Source organism: Arachis stenosperma, chromosome 9, assembly GCF_014773155.1.
Source record: "Arachis stenosperma cultivar V10309 chromosome 9, arast.V10309.gnm1.PFL2, whole genome shotgun sequence".
NCBI classification, from domain to species: domain Eukaryota; kingdom Viridiplantae; phylum Streptophyta; class Magnoliopsida; order Fabales; family Fabaceae; genus Arachis; species Arachis stenosperma.
The window spans coordinates 83,256,660-83,273,051 of NC_080385.1; the positions used below are offsets into that span (position 1 = coordinate 83,256,660).

At 41.4% G+C, this 16,392-nt stretch overlaps 1 non-coding gene across 1 annotated transcript; it reads right to left on the reverse strand.

The window, feature by feature from the left end:
• Nucleotides 1-12,592: 12,592 nt before the first annotated feature.
• On the reverse strand, nt 12,593-12,700 carry LOC130952169 (small nucleolar RNA R71). Its single transcript, XR_009074349.1, has one exon. It is a non-coding gene; the product is annotated as a small nucleolar RNA R71 (small nucleolar RNA).
• Between the last annotated feature and the right edge of the window lie 3,692 nt (nt 12,701-16,392).

Here is a 16,392-nt window from a genome sequence, read left to right on the forward strand (position 1 = left end):
AGGATGGATGTGAGTGGTAAAGAGAATGGTGGAATTTGATACGTGAAGGGTTTTTTGGGGAAGAGGTGTTGAGGTGATTGGTGAATGGGTGAAGAAGAGAAAGAGTGGTGGGGTAAGTGGGGATCCTGTGGGGTCCACAGATCATGAGGTGTCAAGGATAATTCATTCCTACACCAAGTGGCGAGCAAAAATGCTCCTTTTGCCAATCCTGGCGTTAAACACCGTGCTGGTGCCCATTTCTGGCGTTAAACGTCCAGAATGGTGCCTCTTTCTGGCGTTAAACGTCCAAAATGGTGCCAGACTTGGCGTTAAACACCCATTTGCTGCCCTTACTGGCGTTTAAACGCCATCAAGCTTTTCCTCCAGGGTGTGCTGTTTTTCTTTCTGTTTTTCATTCTGTTTTTGCTTTTTTAATTGTTTTTGTGACTTCACATGATCATCAACCTATAGAAAACATAAAATAACAATGGAAAATAGATAAATATAACATTGGGTTGCCTCCTAACAAGCGCTTCTTTAATGTCAGTAGCTTAACAGTGGGCTCTCATGGAGCCTCACAGATACTCAGAGCCATGTTGGAAACTCCGAACACCAAACTTAGAGTTTGAATGTGGGGGTTCAACACCAAACTCAGAATTCGGTTGTGGCCTCCCAACACCAAACTTAGAGTTTGACCGTGGGGGCTCTGTTTGACTCTGTTTTGAGGGAAGCTCTTCATGCTTCTTCTCCATGGTTAGAGAGGGGTATCCTTGAGCCTTAAACACAAACGATTCTTCATTCACTTGAATGATCAATTCTCCTCTGTCAACATCAATCACAGCCTTTGCTGTGGTTAGGAATGGTCTGCCAAGGATGATAGATTCATCCATGCACTTCCTAGTCTCTAGGACAATGAAATCAGCAGGGATGTAATGGTCTTCAACCTTTACCAGGACATCCTCTACTAGTCCAAAAGCTTGTTTTCTTGACCTGTCTGCCATTTCTAGTGAGATTCTTGCAGCTTACACCTCAAAGATCCCTAGCTTCTCCATTACAGAGAGAGGCATGAGGTTTATGCTTGACCCTAGGTCACACAGAGCCTTCTCAAAGGTCATGGTGCCTATGGTACAAGGTATTGAGAACTTCCCAGGGTCCTGTCTCTTTTGAGGTAATCTCTACCTAGTCAAGTCATCCAGTTCTTTGGTGAGCGAAGGGGGTTCATCCTCCCAAGTCTCATTACCAAATAACTTGTTATTTAGCTTCATGATTGCTCCAAGGTACTTAGTAACTTGCTTTTCAGTGACATCTTCATCCTCTTCAGAGGAAGAATACTCATCAGAGTTCATGAATGGCAAAAGTAATTCTAATGGAATTTTTATGGTCTCAGTGTGAGCCTCAGATTCCCATGGTTCCTCATTAGGAAACTCATTGGAGGCCAGTGGACGTCCATTGAGGTCTTCCTCAGTAGCGCTCACTGCCTCTTTCTCCTCTCCAAATTCGGCCATGTTGATGGCCTTACACTCTCCTTTTGGATTCTCTTCTGTATTGCTTGGAAGAGTACTAGAAGGGAGTTCAATAACTTTCTTACTCAGCTGACCCACTTATGCCTCCAAATTTCTAATGGAGGACCTTGTTTCAGTCATGAAACTTTGAGTGGTTTTGATTATATCAGAGACCATGGTTGCTAAGTCAGAGTAGCTCTGCTTAGAATTCTCTGTCTGTTGCTGAGAAGATGATGGAAAAGGCTTGCCATTGCCAAACCTGTTTTTTCCACCATTATTGTTGTTGAAACCTTGTTGAGGTCTCTGTTGATCCTTCCATGAGAGATTTGGATGATTTCTCCATGAAGGATTATAGGTGTTTCCATAGGGTTCTCCCATGTAATTCACCTCTTCCATTGAAAGGTTCTCAGGATCATAAGCTTCTTCTTCAGATGAAGCATCCTTAGTACTACCTGGTGTAGCTTGCATTCCAGACAGACTTTGAGAAATCATATTGACTTGCTGAGTCAATATTTTGTTCTGAGCCAATATGGCATTCAGAGTATCAATCTCAAGAACTACTTTCTTCTGATTCGTCCCATTGTTCACAGGATTCCCTTCAGAAGTGTACATGAATTGGTTATTTGCAACCATTTCAATAAGTTCTTGAGCTTCTGCAGGCGTCTTCTTTAAATGAAGAGATCCTCCAGCAGAGCTGTCCAATGACATCTTGGACAGTTCAGACATACCATCATAGAAAATGCCTATGATGCTCCATTCAGAAAGCATGTCAGAGGGACACTTTCTGATCAATTGTTTATATCTTTCCCAAGCTTCATAGAGGGATTCACCTTCCTTCTGTCTGAAGGTTTGGACTTCCACTTTAAGCTTACTCAATTTTTGAGGTGGAAAGAACTTTGCCAATAAGGCATTGACTAGCTTTTCCCAAGAGTTCAGGCTTTCTTTAGGTTGTGAGTCCAACCATATCCTAGCTCTGTCTCTTACAGCAAAAGGGAATAGCATAAGTCTGTAGACCTCAGGGTCAACCCCATTGGTCTTGACAGTGTCACAGATTTGCAAGAACTCAGCTAAAAACTGATGAGGATCTTCCAATGGAAGTCCATGGAACTTGCAATTCTGTTGCATTAGAGAAACTAATTGAGGCTTAAGCTCAAAGTTGTTTGCTCCAATGGCAGGGATAGAGATGCTTCTCCCATAGAAGTCGGGAGTAGGTGCAATAAAGTCACCCAGCACCTTCCTTGCATTGTTGGCATTGTTGTTGTTTTCGGCTGCCATGTCTTCTTCTTTGAAAATTTCTGTTAGGTCCTCTATAGAGAGTTGTGCTTTAGCTTCTCTTAGCATTTGCTTCAAGGTCCTTTCAGGTTCAGGGTCAGCCTCAACAAGAATGCTTTTGTCTTTGCTCCTGCTCATATGAAAGAGAAGAGAACAAAAAAGTATGGAATCCTCTATGTCACAGTATAGACATTCCTTGAGGTGTCAGAGGAAAAGAAGAATGAGAGGGTAGAAGAAGAATTCGAACTTATCTAGAAAGATAAAATTCGAATTGTGCATTGAGGAGGAGTGTTAGTCCATAATTAGAAGGATGTGAGAGGAGGGGAAGAAATTTTCGAAAATAAATTAAAAACATTTTAAAAACATTTTGAAAAATTGAAGAATGATTTTCGAAAAATATGATTGGGAAAGAAATAAAGTGATTTTTGAAAAAGACTTTGAAATTATAAATAAAAAAGATATGATTGAAAACTATTTCGAAAAAGATGTGATTAATAAGATATGATTTAAAAGTTATGGTTTTAAAAAGATATGATTGAAAAGATATGATTGAAAAACAATTTAAAAAGATTTGATTTTGAAAATTAATGACTTGGCTAACAAGAAATTTAAAAGATATGATTCAGACATTAAACCTTTCTCAACAGAAAAGGCAACATAATTGAAATGTTGAATCAAATCATTAATTGTTAGCAAGTATTTTTGAAAATGGAAAGAAATTGATTTTGAAAATATATGATTGAAAAGATATGGTTTGAAAAATATTTGATTTTGAAAAATTATGGAAACTTGAAAAAATTTGAATTAAAAACAAAATCTTCCCTCTTGTGCCATCCTGGCGTTAAACGCCCAGAAATCCCATTCTGGGCGTTTAACGCCCAAAATGCTACCCTTTTGGGCGTTAAACACCCCCTGGCTGGTGTTTAAACGCCAGTTTTCCTTCCTCACTGGGCGTTTTGAACACCCAGCTTTTTCTGTGTAATTCCTCTGCTGTATGTTCTGAATCTTCAATTCTCTGTATTATTGACTTGAAAAGACACAAATTAAATTTTTTTTTTGGATTTTTAATAATGAGGAATAATCAAAATGAAACTACGATCAAATAAACAATGCATGCAAGACACCAAACTTAGAAGTTTGTATACTACTGACACTAACAAAATGAGAATGCATATGAGAAACAACAAAACACTCAAGACAAGAGAATTTAAAGATCAGAACAAGAAAATCATCAAGAACAACTTGTAGATCAATTAAGACACATGAATGAATTCGAAAAAATGCAAGAAGAATAGAAACATGCAATTGATACCAAACTTAAAATGAGACACTAGACTCAACAAAAAAAAAAACATAAAATATTTTTGGTTTTTATGATTTTATAATTTTTTTTTTGGATTTTTTTTTGAAAATTGAGTGAAAAAGAAAACAAGGATATCAAAATTCTTAATGAGAATTCGTGGAATCATGCAATGTTAGTCTAAAGCTTCAGTCTAAAGAAATTAGACATGGCTAGCCAAACTTCAGCAGGACATTACATTCAATAGCTAAATTGATGAGAATCAATCAACTTTGGTGATGATAAGAACATCACCTTGAAACACTAGAATTCATTCTTAATAACTCTGAAGAAAAATACCTGAGCTTCACTTTGGGGCATTTTGTCCCCTTTGGTTGCTTTCTTTTCATTTTCTTCTTTCTTTTTCTTCTCTTCTTTTTTTTTTCTTTTCTTTTTATACTTTGTACAAGGGCATCAATTGCATAAGGTCTTATACATTCAATCAATACATGAATATATTCCCAATTCCTAAATATGAAAGTGTACTACCCCTTTTTATCCCATCCAATGTTCCCAAACCTCACCAACTTTGAATAATAAACACTCTCACTAGCCTAGGCTAATCAAAGATCCAAGCAATGGACTTTCATTGGTTTTTTGCCTTGGGCTTGTAATGTGCTAAAATGAGAACAAGTTAGTTAAGCATAGGCTCAAAATTGGCTAACAATGGAGAGTAAAAGGTAGGCTATTTGGGTAAGTGGGCTAATGAAATAGTGGCCTCAATCATACAAATGCATGAATACAAGAAATAAATGGACATATAGAATCAAGCAAATCAAGGATCACAATCATAGAAAGAAAACAATTGCACACAAGAATGGAAGATAAGTGGTTATAAAATGTAATCACATCAATAGGCTCAAGTCTCACAAGCTTGTGTTCTAAGCTCAATACATGCTTCACAAAATATGAAATTCAAGCAAGTTACATAAAGATATAATTTCTTCAATCAATTGGGTTGGTGCCGTATGCCCTATAATTAAGTTTCTTGGAAAATCTCAATATTTGACTAAGCATTGTTGTGATTGAGAATTCCTAAAAGGGTGATTGAGTTTTAACAATTCCAAACATGGTTTCTAATCACAACTATAAGCTAAAAAGAGAAATATGCAAAAGTTTATAAAGAAGAAATCTAACTAAAAGTATAGAATCTATCATCCAAAACATCTAAAAATATGCAGAAGCATCCAAAATATCTAAAATCCAGTAAAAGTATCCAAAATAACCCAAAATAGTAAGAGTATCCAAAACTCAAAATGCATTAAATATATACAAAGGTATGCAAAGTAAGATAACTAGGAAGTAGCTGAAAATATTCACCGGTCCTCTTATGGTGCCATCGGCAACCTCCCCACACTTAAGACGAAGCATCGTCCTCGATGCTAAACCTGAGGATCAGGGGTAGGTACACCGATAGGCTCTGACTCTGGCTGCGGAACCGGCTGAGGCTGTGTCTCCTGTGTCTGGGGCGGTATCTCCGTGTGAACCAAAATGTCCTCATGAATACCCTCAGTATGTAAATCTGCATGCTCCTCCTCATGGGTCTCCTCATCTGAACCGGAAGACTCTGGTAGAGGGGGTAGCTCAAGGCCCTGGGCCATAAATAGCTGGTCAAGCCGGTCAAGGCAACGCATGATCTGGCGCTTGCTGCGCTCCATTTATCGGAAAAGACACTGGACCAGTAGGTATGTCGGCTCAGGTGCTGAAGAAGGGGCTGTTGAAGAAGATGGAGCTGCTGCTGTAGAAGAGGATGGGGCTGCTGTCGAGGCTGAAGGTCCAGCCGTCCCTACAACTGCTCTAGCCCTAGATCGGCGTCTAGTCGGGGGCTTCTCGTGCACCCAGCCACCCCAAGGAATAGTAACCTCCTTGTCATCGTCATCTAGGGGTGGTGGTATCACATCATCATCCAACCAGGGGACCTCAGCTAAGGCGGCCATACTGGTGACCAAGGTGGGAAACGGGAGTAGGCCACGAATATGTGCTCGCCACATACACTGCCAGATCAATCGAGGAAAATAAACATCCTTGCCCTCCATAACACAACCAATCAAAAGTAACATCTCCATAGGGATCTCAGAAAAGTGAGTGGTGGGCAAGACGTAGTGAGCGAAGATCATCTGCCCAAGTCTTCGCATCCATGACCCAAGGAGCATCTGGTATAGCAATCACGCGCTTAAGCGCCTCATAGTCAAAGGTCATGCTCTGAATAGCTATCTCAGCCTGCTGATGAGTGCAGGTGCCATCAGTAAGATGTTGGCAATGCAATGCCTCCTCAATAGCAGTCTCGGTGATCATAACCTCTCTACCCCTCAACAGAACTGAATCTAAAGTAGGATGGAAGAAGTTGCAATAGAATTCCTTAACCCAAGAAATGTTGATATCTCCCAAATCTCTATCAACAAAGTCCATACCCAGCTCTAGGATGCGACTAGTAATGGCTCGTCTCACATCATTAGGAAGGACAAGCTTCTTCTCAGTATTCAGTTTCTTCGTCCGATACTTGGGAAGGCGAAGCTCACAGTAAAGATTGAGAAACTTTGTTGGATTGGTAGAAGGTAGCAACTGATTTTCCTTTTCTTCTTCATTTAACGGATTCTTAGCATAATTCTTGTAAATGGAGGGAATAGAGGGTGTAGAGTGTTTTCTTTTCTTGGAGGTAGTGGCTATGTCTTTTCCTTTATCCGACATCCTGAAAAGTATGATAGAATATAAGCAATGAAGCATGTAGCACGAAGCAAAGAAAGCATGTTCAGGATATCAATTGGCTAATAAACAATCATGATGTGAACTGAACTTGAAAAGAGTTGGTAAACAAGTAAGCATAAGTGAACAAGTAAACCAAGAATGCAATGTTCACTAAAGTCAACAATTCTTACTCATTAAGCAATAAAATCATCATACTTTTGAAAGAATGGTTAAAGAGGGTTAAATGTGAGTAGAAGTTGAATGGTCAAAGAAATTAGTGAGTTAGAAAAGTGGATTAGTGGTATGATAATGTTTAGGCTCAATAAAAGAGGAGTTGTGGCTAGACATAGAAATCATGTTCACAATGATTGGTGCAAATCCCGGAAGTCAAAAGGAAACGGAAATTAGCCCAAATTTGCAATATAGACTAAAATGAAAATAGATTTCTTGAAAATTGGGCAGCATCCCGGCTTAAAATTGGACATTCCCGAATAGCAACATAGCATAAGCAGCAAGAAGACAACATCAATTAAGCACAGCAGTAGTGAAATACAACCCAGCAACACAAATTGCATACATAGCAATCCAAAATTAGCGTACAACACCCAAGTAAACAAACAACTGACATGCACAAACGGAGCACTTAGCAGGCCTAGAATCCTCTATCCAGACCTAGCTACCTAACAGCAATTATTTCTATCTAACCTAACATGCAAAATTTCAATTCTAACTAACTAACAGAGAACTAACAGTAGCTAACAGTAATCAAAATTTAACAGAAGTTGAAGCAGGAACCTAGAGCAGAGTGAAAATGGAAGTAGGGCAGGGAAGTATGGAAGCAGAGGAATTGAACTGCGCAGAGCGCCGCCACGGAGGGTGGCAGTCACGGCGGAGCAATGGTGGTGCTCGGTGGAGTAGAGGGCAGAGTGAAGGTGGAGCAGGGGAGCTGAGAGATGGAGAGAGTGAGAGGAAAGTGTTGATGGAGAAAGAGAGAGGGGTCAGCCCCGCGATGGTGGTAGCCGGCGGTGATGGGGCTGTGGAAAGGAGAGGGGGGTTGGGAGGAGAAAGAGAAAAGGGGGAAGGGAGATGAGAGGTGCGCGACTGCGCAGTGCTCTTCGCGCAGTAGGGTTATCCCCTTTTTCGAATTGATGCGGGCGTGCACCGTGCGTGTCTGCGTACATTCGATAAAATTAGGGACCTACGCGGGCGCGTACAGCGCGCTCAAACGTGGATGGTGCAACTGTGTAGAGGCGCGTGCGCGTACAGTGCGCGCACGCGTACATTGAGTTGGGCTGGAGGCTTAGAGTGGGCGCAATGCGCGCCCAACTCTCTGGACAAAGGCCTGGAATGGTGGCATCAGCCAGGGGACACGCACGCGGTAAGTGCGCGTCCGCGTACATTGGCAGTTTATCATAAGCGCGATGCGTGCGCTCGCGTCCTTTCCTTCTCTTGGCATATGGGCGCGCACGCAGCAAGTGCGCGTTCGTGCGAGTTGAGTTGGGCTGGGGGCTCAAAGTTGGCCTAGATCCAGCGCAACTCTCTGGATATTGGCTCAGAAGTTGCTGCAGCAGATCGACGCGGACGCGGCATGGGCGTGTCCGCGTGCATTTCCTTATAGCTGTATGGACGCGCACGCACGTAGTGCGCGTCAGCGTGGAATGTGTTGGGGTTGAGTCACAACGCTGGCCTAGGAGAGGCCCAACTCTTTGGAATTTAGGTAATGATGCACCTCCTCAGGGACGCGTGCGCGTACATCGTGCGCGCGCGTCTAACCCCCCTTTTTTTATTTTTTTTTAAGCAAAAAAATTGTGCTCAGGTGTTCCCTATACTACTCACAACTCTTTATTCAATTAACCATCATACAATTCACAAAAAAATGCAATTTGATGTTATTCATCTACTACTAAACACAACATACATGTGACTATACTAACAATTAAGTTGTACAGACAAATCTATATGAAACATCTACCTACAATGGAAACTCAAATCACTTATTAAGCAGAATTAAAAGAGAGTGGAAAGAGTTTACCATGGTGGGGTGTCTCCCACCTAGCACTTTTATTTTAAGTCCTTAAGTTGGACATGTTGAGAGACTCATTGTCATGGTGGCTTGTGCTTGTACTCATCCTTGAATCTCCAAAAGTCCTTGCTTCTTGAATGGTTGACAGAATTTCCAACCATCTTCATCAAGCTTGGGGGAAGATCCACCCAAGATATGAGTCCCTGATGAGCGGATAATTTGTACGCTTTTTGGCATTGTTTTTAGTATGTTTTTAGTATGATCTAGTTAGTTTTTAGTATATTTTTATTAATTTTTAGTTAAAATTCACTTTTCTGGACTTTACTATGAGTTTGTGTGTTTTTCTGTGATTTCAGGTATTTTCTGGCTGAAATTGAGGGACCTGAGCAAAAATCTGATCCAGAGACTGAAAAGGACTGTAGATGCTGTTGGATTCTGACCTCCCTGCACTCGAAGTGGATTTTCTTGAGCTACAGAAGCCCAATTGGCGTGCTCTCAATGGCGTTGGAAAGTAGACATCCTGGGCTTTCCAGCAATATATGATAGTCCATACTTTGCTCAAGATTTGATGGCCCAAACTGGCGTTCAAAGTCACCCTCAGAAATCCCAGCGTTAAACGCCGGAACTGGCACCAAAATGGGAGTTAAACGCCCAAACTGGCATAAAAGCTGGCGTTTAACTCCAGGAAGAGTCTCTACACGAAAATGCTTCATTGCTCAGCCCAAGCACACACCAAGTGGGCCCGGAAGTGGATTTTTATGTCATTTACTCATCTCTGTAAACCTTAGGCTACTAGTTTTCTATAAGTAGGACCTTTTACTATTGTATTTAAAATCTTTCGATCATGCTTTGATGATTGAACCCTCTTTGGGGAGGCTGGCCATTCGGCCATGCCTAGACCTTGTTCTTATGTATTTTCAATGGTGGAGTTTCTACACACCATAGATTAAGGTGTGGAGCTCTGCTGTACCTCGAGTATTAATGCAATTACTATTGTTCTTCTATTCAATTCCGCTTGTTCTTTGTCCAAGATATCACTTGTTCTTCAACTTGATGAATGTGATGATCCGTGACACTCATCATCATTCTCACCTATGAACAAGGTGACTGACAACCACTTTTGTTCTACGAGCAACCAAGGCTCTGGTGAATATCTCTTGGATTCCTGATACACGATGCATAGTTGATCGCCTGACAACCGAGTGCTCGCCTGACAAACGAGCCAGCCATTCCGTGAGATCAGAGTCTTCGTGGTATAGGCGAGAACAGATGGCGGCATTCAAGAGAATCCGGAAGGTCTAACCTTGTCTGTGGTATTCTGAGTAGGATTCAATGATTGAATGACTGTGACGTGCTTCAAACTCCTAGCAGGCGGGGCGTTAGTGACAGACGCAAAAGAATCACTGGATTCTATTCCGGCCTGACCGAGAACCAACAGCTGATTAGCCTATGCTGTGACAGAGCATAGGAACGTTTTCACTGAGAGGATGGGAGGTAGCCACTGACAACGGTGAAACCCTTGCATAAGCTTGCCATGGAAATGAGTAAGAAGGATTGGATGAAGACAGTAGGAAAGCAGAGAGACGGAAGGGAAGGCATCTTCATACGCTTATCTGAAGTTCCTACCAATGAATTACATAAGTACCTATATCTTTATCTTTATGCTTTATTCGTATATCACTATACCCATTTGAGTCTGCCTGACTAAGATTTACAAGGTGACCATAGCTTGCTTCATACCAACAATCTCCGTGGGATCGACCCTTACTCGCGTAAGGTTTATTACTTGGACGACCCAGTGCACTTGCTGGTTAGTTGTGCAAAGTTGTGTTTATGCCATGGTATTGAGCACCAAGTTCTTGGGGCCATTACTAGGGATTATTTGAGTTGTGAAAAGTAGTGATCAGAATTTCGCACACCAAGTTTTTGGCGCCGTTGCCGGGGATTGTTCAAGTATGGACAACTGACGGTTCATCTTGTTGCTTAGATTAGGTATTTATCTTCAGAGTTCTTAAGAATGAATTCTAGTGTTTCAAGGTGATGTTCTTATCATCACCAAAGCTGATTGATTATCATCAATTTAGCTCTTGAATGCAATGTCCTGCTGAAGCTTGGCTATTCATGTCTAATTCCTTTAGACTGAAGCTTTAGACTAACATTGCATGATTCCTGGAATTCTCATTAAGAATTTTGATACCTTTATTTTCTTGTCCACTTAATTTTCGAAAAAATCCAAAAAAATTTCAAAATCATAAAAAAACCAAAAATATTTTATGTTTCTTGTTTGAGTCTAGTGTCTAATTTTAAGTTTGGTGTCTTGCATGCATTGTTTATTTGATCTTGGTTCTATTTTCAAGTCAATAGTACAGGGAACTGAAGATTCAGAACATGCAGTAGAGGAATTACACAGAAAAAGCTGGGCATTCAAAACGCCCAGTGAAGAAGGACAGACTGGCGTTTAAACGCCAGCCAGGGTGCCTGGTTGGGCGTTTAACGCCCAAAAAGGTAGTGCATTGGGCGTTAAACGCCAGAATGTGCACCATTCTGGGCGTTTAACGCCAGGATGGCACAAGGGGGAGGATTTTGTTTTCAAATCAATTTTTTTTCAAGTTTTCAAAGTTTTTCAAAATCAAATCTTTTTCAAATCATATTTTTTCAATCAAATGTTTTCAAAATCAATTCCTTTCCTTTCTCAAAGATACTTGCTATCAATTAATGATTTGATTCAACATTTCAAGTATGTTGCCTTTTCTGTTGAGAAAGGTTTAATGTTTCAATCATATCTTTTCTTGATAGCCAAGTTATTAATTTTTAAAATCAAATCTTTTTAAAATTGTTTTCAAATCATATCTTCTCAATCACACTTTTTTAAAACCAATTATATCTTCTTAACCTCATCTTTTTCAAAATAGTTTTCAATCAAATCTTTTTGACTTCTAATTTCAAAATCTTTTTCAAAACTCACTTGATTCTTCTTCCACTTTGAGTTTTCGAAAATTATCAATCAATTTTTCAAAATTTAAAAAAAAAACTTTTTAATTAATTTTCGAAAATTCTCTTCCCCTCTTCCCACATCCTTCTATTTATAGACTAACACTATTCCTTAATGAAAAAATTCGAACTCCTTCTTCTTTGATAAGTTCGAATTTTCTACTTCTGTCTTCTACTTTTCTTTTCCTCTGACACCTCAAGGAATCTCTATACTGTGACATAGAGGATTCCATATTTTCTTGTTCTCTTCTCTTTCATATGAGCAGGAACAAAGACAAAAGCATTCTTGTTGAAGTTGACCCTGAACCTGAAAGGACCTTGAAGCGAAAGCTAAGAGAAGCTAAGGCACAACTCTCTGTAGAGGACCTAACAGAAATCTTCAAAGGAGAAGCACACATGGCAGCCGAAAACAACAATAATGCAAACAATGCAAGGAAGGTGCTGGGTGACTTTACTGCACCTACTCCCGACTTTTATGGGAGAAGCATCTCTATCCCTGCCATTGGAGCAAACAACTTTGAGCTTAAGCCTCAATTAGTTTCTCTAATGCAACAGAATTGCAAGTTTCATGGACTTCCACTGGAAGATCCTCATCAGTTTTTAGCTGAATTCTTGCAAATCTGTGACACTGTCAAGACTAATGGGGTTGACCCTGAGGTCTACAGACTTATGCTATTCCCTTTTGCTGTAAGAGACAGAGCTAGGACATGGTTGGACTCACAACCTAAAGAAAGCCTGGACTCATGGGAAAAGCTAGTCAATGCCTTCTTAGCAAAGTTCTTTCCACCTCAAAAATTGAGTAAGCTTAGAGTGGAAGTCCAAACCTTCAGACAAAAGGATGGAGAATCCCTCTATGAAGCTTGGGAAAGATACAAACAATTGATCAGAAAATGTCCTTCTGACATGCTTTCTGAATGGAGCATCATAGGTATTTTCTATGATGGTCTCTCTGAACTGTCCAAGATGTCTTTGGATAGCTCTGCTCGAGGATCTCTTCATTTGAAGAAGACGCCTACAGAAGCTCAAGAGCTAATTGAAATGGTTGCAAATAACCAATTCATGTACACTTCTGAAAGAAATCCTGTGAACAATGGGGCTAGTCAGAAGAAAGGAGTTCTTGAGATTGATACTCTGAATGCCATTCTGGCTCAGAACAAGATATTGACTCAACAAGTCAATTTGATCTCTCAAAGTCTGTCTGGAATGCAAAATGCACCAAGCAGTACTAAGGACGCTTCATCTGAAGAAGAAGCCTATGATCCTGAGAACCCTTCAATGGAAGAGGTGAATTACCTAGGAGAACCCTATGGAAACACCTATAATTCTTCATGGAGAAATCACCCAAATTTTTCATGGAGGAATCAAGAGAGACCTCAACAAGGTTTCAACAACAATAATGGTGGTAGAAACAGGTTTAGAAATGGCAAGCCTTTTCCATCATCTTCTCAGCAACAGACAGAGAATTCTAAGCAGAACCCCTCTGACTTAGCAACTATGGTCTCTGATCTAATCAAAACCACTCAAAGTTTCATGACTGAAACAAGGTCCTCCATTAGGAATTTGGAGGCACAAGTGGGACAGCTGAGCAAGAAAGTTACTGAACTCCCTCCTAGTACTCTTCCAAGCAATACAGAAGAAAATCCAAAGAGAGTGCAAGGCCATCAACATGGCCGAATTGGAGAGGAAGGAGAGGAAGTGAACGCCACTGAGGAAGACCTCACTGGGCGTGCACTTGCCTCCAATGAGTTCCCTAATGAGGAACCATGGGAATCTGAGGCTCAAAATGAGATCATAGAGATTCCATTGGACTTACTTCTGCCTTTCATGAGCTCTGATGAGTATTCTTCCTCTGAAGAGGATGAGTATGTTACTGAAGAGCAAGTTGCTAAATACCTTGGAGCAATCATGAAGCTAAATGACAAGTTATTTAGAAATGAGACTTGGGAGAATGAACCTCCTTTGCTCACCAAAGAACTGGATGACTTGTCTCGGCAGAAATTACCTCAAAAGAGACAAGATCCTGGGAAGTTTTCAATACCTTGTACCATAGGCACCATGACCTTCAAGAAGGCTCTGTGTGACTTAGGGTCAAGTGTAAACCTCATGCCTCTCTCTGTAATGGAGAAGCTAGGGATCTTTGAGGTGCAAGCTGCAAGAATCTCATTAGAGATGGCAGACAACTCAAGAAAACAAGCTCATGGACTTGTAGAGGATGTTTTGGTGAAGATTGAAAACCATTACATCCCTGCTGATTTCATAGTCCTAGAGACTGGGAAGTGCATGGATGAAACCATCAACCTTGGCAGACCCTTCCTAGCCACAGCAAAGGCTGTGATTGATGTTGATAGAGGCGAACTGATCATTCAAGTGAATGAAGAATCCTTTGTGTTTAAGGCTCAAGGATATCCCTCTGTCACCATGGAGAGGAAGCATGAAGAGCTTCTCTCAAATCAGAGTCAAACAGAGCCCCCACAGTCAAACTCTAAGTTTGGTGTTGGGAGGCCGCAACCAAACTCTAAGTTTGGTGTTGAACCCCCACATTCAAACTCTAAGTTTGGTGTTGGGAGGTTCCAACATTGCTCTGAGAAAATGTGAGGCTCCATGAGAGCCCTATGTCAAGCTACTGACATTAAAGAAGCGCTTGTTGGGAGGCGACCCAATGTTATATTTTACATATTTTCCTTTGTTATTTTATTTTATTTTGTAGGTTGATGATCATGAGAAGTCACAAAATCAATTGAAAAAAGCAAAAACAGAATGAAAAACAGGAAGAAAAACAGCACACCCTGGAGGAAGAACTTACTGGCGTTTAAACGCCAGTAAGGCTAGCAGGTGGGCGTTTAACGCCCAGTCTGGCACCATTCTGGGCGTTTAACGCCAGAAAGGGGCACCAGACTGGCGTTAAACGCCAGAAAAGGGCAAGAACCTGGCGTTAAACGCCAGAAATGGGCACCAGCCCGGCGTTTCGCCAGAATTGGCTCAAAACGTGATTTTGCTTGCCATTTGGTGCAGGGATGACTTTTCCTTGACACCACAGGATCTGTGGACCCCACAGGATCCCCACCAACCCCACCACTCTCTCTCTTCTTCACCCATTCACCAATCACCTCAACACCTCTTCCCCAAAAACCCTTCACCTATCAAATCCCATCTTCCTCTTCACCACTCACATCCATCCTTCATAAAACCCCACCATTCAAATTCAAACCACTTTCCCTCCTAAACCCACCCTCACTTGACCGAACCTTACCCTTACCCCCCTTCACCTATCAAATCCCATCCCTCTCCTCTTCACCACTCACATCCATCCTTCATAAAACCCCACCATTCAATTCAAACCACTTTCCCTCCTAAACCCACCCTCACTTGACCGAACCTTACCCTTACCCCTCCCCTATATACCCTTCTTCACCCCTTCATTTTCACACAACCTAAACACCACTTCTCCCCCTCTTTGGCCGAACACAAAAGCCATTCCCTTCTTCCTCATTTCTTCTTCTTCTACTCTCTTCTTTCTTCCTTTTGCTCGAGGACGAGTAAACCTTTTAAGTTTGGTGTGGTAAAAGCATTGCTTTTTCGTTTTTCCATAACCATTTATGGCATCCAAGGCCGGAGAAACCTCTAGAAAGAGGAAAGGGAAGGCAAAAGCTTCCTGATGCAATTGCATATTTGTTATATTAGCTAGTTAGTTTAGTTGGTTTTAGCTTAATTTCACTCATTTTCTCTAAATAAACAAGTCCTTTTATGAGTTTTGTCTCATGCATGAAATACCAAGGAACAGGTTGATTCTAGCCAAATTCATGCAAATGATTTAAGGAATACATACATAATGAATGTATGAATGAATCTCATGAAATTTATTCCATGAATTGGTAAGACTTTGAAGCTATTTCCCTTGTTGATGATAGGTGATGAAACAAGAAAGCATGGAAGCAAGAATGATGCAAGCTGGGCAAGAAGAAGAAGTAGTTGGCGTTGCCAACTTGGAGAAAGGGTGCGTTTTGAAGGCAACGCCAGGCAGCCCTGGAGAAGCACATTTGGGCGTTGCCACTTGAAGAAAAGGGTGAGTTGTTGAAGGCAACGCCAAGGCAAGCAAAGAGCTGAGCCAAGGAGAGCTCGAGGGCGTTGCCAACGTGGGAATGAAGAAGCGTATTCAAGGCAACGCAACGCACACACAAACTTGGCCCAAGAGGAGGAAGCTGCGTTGCCAACGCCAAAACCATAGGTGTTATTCAAGGCAACGCCAAGCAATCTTGGGGAGCTAGTTTAGAGCCTCGAGCACGTTGCCAGCCTAGATGAGGGCGTGTTTGAGGACAACGCAGGCAAACAACGCTGAATGGAAAACTTGGCCCAGGAAAAGGAGATGCACGTTGCCAACGCCAAGCTATGAAGGCGTGTTCCTTGGCAACGTAGCAAGCAACTTTGGCACCAAAGGAGCTCGAGCACGTTGTTGAGCTAGGAACCATGGGCGTGTTTCCTTGGCAACGCATGCAAGCTAGGAGTATGGGCACACGAGAGCGTTGCTAACTTGGAAATGAACTGGCGTGTTCTTCAACAACGCCAGGGACAAGATCTTGGCCAGCAAATAGAAGCACGTTGCC